This window comes from Gossypium hirsutum, chromosome D04 (assembly GCF_007990345.1).
Source record: "Gossypium hirsutum isolate 1008001.06 chromosome D04, Gossypium_hirsutum_v2.1, whole genome shotgun sequence".
NCBI lineage: Eukaryota > Viridiplantae > Streptophyta > Magnoliopsida > Malvales > Malvaceae > Gossypium > Gossypium hirsutum.
This window is the reverse complement of record NC_053440.1, coordinates 32,764,731-32,772,413: the sequence shown is the minus strand read 5'-3', so window position 1 is coordinate 32,772,413 and position 7,683 is coordinate 32,764,731. Positions and strand designations below refer to the sequence as shown.

General features: G+C 34.8%; 2 non-coding genes across 2 annotated transcripts; both read left to right on the top strand.

Annotated features, from left to right (window-relative positions):
* The first annotated feature begins 1,500 nt into the window (after positions 1–1,500).
* Positions 1,501–1,607, top strand: LOC121216494 (small nucleolar RNA R71). Its single transcript, XR_005912675.1, has one exon. It is a non-coding gene; the product is annotated as a small nucleolar RNA R71 (small nucleolar RNA).
* Positions 1,608–7,576: 5,969 nt separating this feature from the next.
* LOC121216460 (small nucleolar RNA R71) lies at positions 7,577–7,683 on the top strand. The gene has a single exon (XR_005912642.1). It is a non-coding gene; the product is annotated as a small nucleolar RNA R71 (small nucleolar RNA).

Sequence of the window (7,683 nt, the reverse complement as noted above, 5' to 3'; positions counted from 1 at the left end):
TGATCATTTACCCTCATGGTCAACTTACCTTTCTGTACATCAATTAAAGTTCTACCTATAATAAGAAAAGATCTTCCAAGAATAATTGGTACATCTTGGTCAGCTTCACATTCTAAAATAAGAAAATCTGCAGGAAAGATAAATTTATCTACTCTTACCAGCACATCTTCAATTTTACCTTTCGGATGCGCGTATCATTAGTCAACTAGTTACAATGTAACCTTAGTAGGTCTCGCTTTTCCAATTCTTAGCTTCCTGAAAATAATCATAGGCATTAGATTTATACTCTCCCCTAGATCACATAATGCATTACCAACTTAATGATTTCCAATTGAACATGGGATAGCGAAACTCCTTGGGTCCTTCAACTTTGGAGGTAATTTATTCGTCAACATTATTGTGCATCCTTCAAAGGAAGCAACAGTCTCAAATTCTCCCAATCTGCACTTCTTTGACAATATATCTTTCATAAGTTTTACATAATTGGTGATTTTCTCCAAAGCTTCAACTAGTGGTATGTTAACATGGAGTTATTTCAAAACCTCCAAATATTTTTTGAATTGAGTATCCTACTTAGAATTATGAAATTGCTGATTTCCCTTTTCAGATTTAGTATATTCTTCAAATGACTTTGGAATCTTTACCTAGTTGTTATTCGAGTTTTCCTCTTCTATCATGCCATCTTGAGCAATGTGATCAAGCTGAGTTCCGCTTCTAAGAGTGACGGCCTTGCACTGCTCCTTCCCTTATGATCTTGAATTCTCGATATCACTAGGCAATGCCCCTTGTGGTCTCGAATTCAAAATGTTTGCTATTTTCCCCACTTGAGTCTTAAAAGCTTGAAGAGACACATTCTGACTCTCAATTACAGTATCATTCTTGGCCATATATTCCTTCAGCAAAGCTTCAATAGATGATGATAATGAAACCAATGCCTGACCTTGCTGGACATTTTGCCTCAACATAGGTTGAGTATAACCGGGCGGTGCATCGATGGAGTTTTGTCTTGCCGTATTGGTAAAATTCCTCATACCTTGATTATTGCAACTAAAATTTGGATGTTTGTTCCACCAAAGATTATATGTGTTGGAATAGGGGTTATTGTTCCAATTGAAATTACCCATGTAGCACACAGATGCTGGATTTGATGGGCATTAATCAAACACATGGTCTTCACCACAATAAAGACATGATAGTTCGACTGATTTTAATTCCTGGACTACAGTAGGCTTTTTCATTATTTTAATCATATTAGCCAAATAAGATACTTGGGTTGTCAATGAAGTGATTGCATTCAGCTTCATAGTACCAGCAGCTCTCTTGCCTGTCCCAACTCTTATGGTAGGATATTGATAATCATTGTGGGTAATATTTTCCAAAATTTCATACCCTTCATTATAAGATTTATCCAAAAAAGTATCATTGGCCAAAGCATCAACTACCATCCTCATAAGCGCATCCAGCCTATTATAGAAGATCTTCATATGAGTCTAGTGTTGGAATCCATGCATTGGACATTTTTGAATTAAATCTTTGAATCGTTCCCAAGCTTCCTATAGTGTTTCATCCTCAAATTACTGAAAAGATATGATTTAATTTCTAAGCTTAGCATTCATATTTGGGGGATTATATTGTAGCAAAAACCTCCGGCAAAGGTTATTCCATGATATTACTATTCCTGATGGCAAAGCATGCAGCGATGCTCTCACTCGATCTCTTAAAGAATATGGAAACAGTTTAAGTCGCAGAGCGTCTTTAAGCAAACCCTACTTCCTAAACGAGTTACAAACCTCTAGAAAAAGTCATAAATGCAGTCTTGGATCTTCAGTGGGCAGTCTACCAAATTGTTCTACTATTTGTAACATCTGAAACATTATCAGTTTCAGCTCAAATTGTTGTGCCTGTAATTGTCGTCTGACTATCCCTAGATTCAAGTCATCCAAAATTAGCACAACATACTCTCGAATTGGTCTATCTCAGTCATCTATCAACCCTACGAACATGAGGATTAGCACCCTGACCATTCAAATTATCATTCATACTAGGCATCACCCTACAAATAGGGGGATTAGCTTCTTAACCTTTCGGATTATCATTGAGACCAGAATCATTCCCATTCCTAGCCATTTTTCAAAGTTCTTTTCACTTTCTTTGTAAAGTTCTTTTGATCTCTAGGTCAAAAGGATATCCTTTGTTGACAGGAATGCCTCTTCTCATGCACGGATGGAAAACCTGTAGAAATTAAATATAACTAAGTTCAATAAAACTAAAGGAATTAAGTAAAATAACCAAACCAAATTACACCAAATTACAAATACTTGGCAACGACGCCAAAAACTTGTCACATGTGAATATGATATGCGAATTGTGCAAGTATACATGTCGAATCAAGTAATAAAGTGATGAGTGAGGTCGTCTCCATAGGGATCAGATTAGGTATAGAAATGGTCAAGTTATGATAATGATTAATGTTATGGAAAAACTGAGTTAAGTACGCAATGATAAATCAAAACAATAAGGATAAGTGAGAAATGTATACTAACTAATATTGGAAAATGCTAAGGTAAAGCAAGAATAAAAATGCAATAGCAATTACGAGAATAATCGAGTGAACAAATAAATAACTAAGAATGATATGGCAAAGATGTTGCGGCAACGGATTGAAGGTCTACAATGTTGGTTTAGAAGGTTGGGACTACTAAGAATCGACCCTTACTTTCAGTAATGCCTCAACTAATTGTACTTAATCTACTGCTCATAAGAGACCTAAAGTGAAATGCTTCTTTCAAGAGCAATGTCTCAAGTTACCTGGTCTGGGTCTATAAGCCTTATCATGGTACCCTACACTGTTTTGTCTTCATTCTATACAAATGTTGCTCTATATGTAGAGTGTGTTGTTAGTATTTGGTCGAATACTCACTTGTATCATTCATTTTTTGTCCAACTAATCCAACTTTTTTATAATTTGATTCAATTTATAGGCATGGTGCAAATTCATCTATGTCTAGAGAATAGACGCATACATTTAGAAGATAAAAAAATTGAATGAAATGGTAAATTAAATAAAATATATGCTTCAAAAATTATTGAAAATAAAACTTTCATCATGTAATCCCAACCCTATGAGATTTAGCACATGGATTGGTGATTAAAATTCAAGTTCGTAATAACATCCAACATCATTTTGATCAAACTAAATCAAGAAAGACCAGATTAAGAAATAAATTAAGAACTTAGGAAGAAGGCTGTTGCCAAATTAATCTGTAATCCAACAACATAGTGTCCTCTTTCCCATCTCTACTCAGCCACTACCCTCTATTGTTGCCTTCGGATCTCTTCCCTCTTTCCTTTAGGGCTTCCTCCTTTGGCTTTTTTTCTAAGCAATTCATCCTAGGGTAAATCCAATAGCCCACGATATCCTCTCCTCTTTTTTAGGTAGATTTTTCTGGTACAAGTAGAGTTGGGCTAAGACTTGTATGCACTGAATGTTGACTTAGTCATCCTCCTGAATTGTCGCAGCATTCAAGGTGGCACACTGTCCAACCATTTTCCTGGGAAAACCTTTACTCTTTTATTTCTTTCTCCCAGCCTGCACGGTGCCAAACCACCAAACACAACCCTTCCACATGTAATTAAAAGTATCTAACATGTAAACACAGTCCAAGCTCCTAATACAAATGATAAAAATACTAATAAAATGTCATTAAGTGTACCTAAGTACAAACATTTAGCTAGCTCTAAATGCATGAAATATAACTCTTTTTAAAAGTTATCATGCGCCTATGGCACTCGTCTTTTTAGTAAGTCCATTAAAATGTTTCAGCACACGTGGCATTTTGCCCTAAAGTAGAACAATAAGATCATTACTATTATCTCATGGTTCTAAAAGACCCTAGTTTTTCTATTACCTTCCGTCAAACTTTACTGGCCATTCAGCCTTGAACAATCCTTTCCTCTCACAAAGTTCTTATCAGCCTACTCAGCCTTCTAGACTGACTCTATGTTGATTGACAATTTTTTTACTACATTCTGTTACAACTTGTTACAGGTCAGCTTAACCATGTGGGGTCCACAGCTTCCCTTTCGGAACCGTCTCATCGTGCATTATGTAAACACCCTAACCTAAGGAGTCTCTCCCTCTTCTCCCTTAAATGGGTTTAAACTTACACCTAACGTCACTCACTGTCTCCCTAGGTGAATTCTCTCCCTATCCGCAAATTGTCCAAATGTGGTTCCCCATGTTTTCACCTTTCGATGGCTTCACCGTGTTTACTATTTCAGCGACTACCCCGTGTTTACTATCCCGGCGGACTTTAATGATTGTAGAAAGACAAAAATATAGACTTTTCATCACCTTTTGAGCTCTAATTCATGCAATTTTGTAGTAAATTTAGTCGAAATCCATACTTTAATTATAAGATAATTAATTTGCACTTAAAATATTAACATATTGAATTTTAATTATTTCTATAATAAATTGACACAAATTTTTCTTATTTTCGACAGTTTTGCACCAAGGGTAAAAATTGACTCGACAGACACTTTAGAATGCTTGAACTGTTCGGGTGATTCTTTTCATCAAATGGAGCAAGAAAGAGGCTAATTAATTTTTCCAGCAATAGACGATCCAAATGATGATTATTTTATGTACTTTACATTTAATTTTTATCCAAAGTTAATTGTGTTAAATATTAATAAAAATCCTTAAGGAGAAAGTAGCCCAGTATGCTAAGTAGAGAAGACTGATCTACCAAGCAAATTGGCAACCCAAAACTGTCCCTATAGCTGATCCAATCTGCTAATTTTGCTTATCTTTATACTTTCAAAATAGTCCTCAAAGTTTCTTTAAACTCCATTCAAACGCTTCCACTTTTTTGGCCTTTGAATATTTGTCCCGAGCTAAATATACCTAAGTTTGAATAATTCAAAATTGCTCCTTTTGAGGCCAGCCGAGGAAGAGTGTATGGCTGCTAATTATTTGATATTTTTAGCAGCCACTCCCACCTATAAATACCCCTTTTTTTTACCTCATTCAATACACCTTCATTTCCCACACATCCCTTCTTTCCTCTCTTCCATCCTTTGTTTTCCATTTCCCTTGTACATTTCCTTGTCGATTTCCCCTCCTGGAAAAGAGCCGCCATCCACCTTTTTTTAGCAACATTTAAGTGTTCATACATACCTAGATCAACAAAATGAGTGGAATGATGGAAATGTGCAAGTGTACATAATCGTAACAAGTAATAGAGTGACAAGTAAATGTCGAGTTATCGTACCCACAGGGACTATGAAAAGAATTATTTATGAATGCAATTAAAATCACTTTGGTGAAGAAAAATATTTTGATTTTGAGGAAGTGATTAAAAACTAAAATTTAACTAAATAAAATAAAATAAAAATAAAAGTTGCAATGCACAATTTCAAAAGATGATTTTAATCAAGATGGCATAATTGTGTTAGATTAATTACATTTTAACTTAATGTTACTAAAACGATGTTCATGTTGTTACGAATAAATTCACAACAACTTGGTAACTTGTTAACTATAGCACATACAGACTTACTAAATTAACTAATCTCTTGAAGGTTTCACCAGCCAATTCAAACAATTAATCAATTTAAATAAGCAAGTAAAGGATTAAGTGAGGTAACAATATATACCAACATTGAAATAGTTTAATCACAATAATCTTGTAAGTTATACAAGGCTAATGTACCATTTAATACTATTGCTAATTTAACCCTCAGCTACCTTAGAAGATTAAACATGCACTAATTAAGTATTGTGTCAATTAATTAAAATTTCAACACGATTAATAATTAATTCATTAGTTACCTTACAATTGTAATGCAAGAATAACTTAATCATGGTTTTACTTAATCAAACAGTTTACCAAGACGTATAACAACACAAACATAATTTTAATAACTTAAGTGGAAGAAATGCAATCAACCTAACACGAATGAAATTTAAGTCATGTTAATTAAATTTAAAATAAAAATATAACAAATATTCATAGACATGTTCATAACAACAACAATAAAAGTTAAAGGATAGGAAACTAGAATCAAATCACGTGTTTATCCAAAGTTTGACTAGTTTGCTCCGCTTGTTCTTATTGAACTCAACTGATCTTTAGTGAACTCAAGTGAAATAATGACAGGTAAAGTCGAAGATAGACCCAAATAGTCATATTTTAGATGAGGAGACAAAATCTTCAGTTCCAATTCAGCTGGCTCTTCAACAACGACTTTGGTTGCGTATACTCCTGATATGATAACTCTAATGATTCAAGTGGAACTTCTTGAGTGAATTCCTTCAAATTAGCTTCTAACCAAGACAAACATTCCTTGTCTTCATCATCACTTGGCGAATCCTCTAGTAGAATATGTTCTAATAGATCGTTTAAAGAATTAGCTCCAATTCTGTAGAAGCCAGCGATTCCATCTTAAAAATAGCGAAGCAGTCTTCAACTATACCTAGGGATTTAGCAACATCAAAGTCATTAAAAGTCACCTCGTCATCAAAGATTTCTTTCAATTGAGTATCCTTTTTCTACTTCTAGAATAGTTAAGGATATGGTAGTGGTGGAATCTTAGCTTTAACCAGACAACTCTTCTATAGAAATTTTTCTGCATCCAACAAGGGTGTTAGATAATCAGAACAAATTGGTTTAGAGTTTACCTCATCAAGGATCATCAACTCTGACTTCTGTGAAACAGGAGTTTCAACACTCAGTTGAAATTCCTCTTTGTCTTGAGCTACAACAAGCTCATCTTAAACCTCAACCACCTTGGGCTCTAATGTTTTTCCACTTGGCAAAGTGACCACTTTGCAATGTTCTTTGCCCAAAATTCTTAGATTTTTAGTATCACTAGGCAACACTCTTTGGGGTTTATTTCGAAGTTCATTGGTTAGCTGACCCATTTGATTCTCTAGATTTCTTGAAGTGGTATCATTCTTCGCTATGTATACCTTCAACAGATTCTCAAGATCACTTGAAGATTCAATTAGTGGGGGTTGTTGCACTTGTTGAGAACATTCCGACGAATGATTTGGTCGAAATGGCATAACAGAGTCACTATGGTCCGCCTAGTGATCACTCCATGAAGAAATTGAATGATTCTGCCATGAAGAGTTGTAAAATTTTGATTGTGGACCATTCTAATTCGGATTTCCCATGTAATAATTTTACTCTTAATTCGATGGGCCATTTTCAAAGAAATGGTCATCTCCACAATATTCATAAGAAATATTCTTGAACTGTTTTGACTGCTGACCTGACAGATTACCATCGAAACCATTAACAATTATGTTCTTAAGCATAGAAGACATAGAGGATACCTAGGCTGCCAAAGAAGCAAACGTGTCCGTTTCATGTACTCCTGCTACTCGTCTTTCTAAGGTTGCTCGATTGGTTGGCTAGTAATAATTATTGCTGGTAATTCTTTCAATAATCTCGTAACCATCAGTATAAGGCTTAGAAATAAGGGCTCCATTTGTGAAGCATCCACCATCATTCTAGAATGAATATCAAGACCAATATATAAAGTCTCTATTTGAATGCAATAAGGAATGCCATGATGTGGGTACTTTCGTAATAACTCCTTGAACCACTCTCATGCCTCATATAAATATTCTTCGTCAAGTTCCTGAAATGAAGTCATTTCATTTTGGATCTT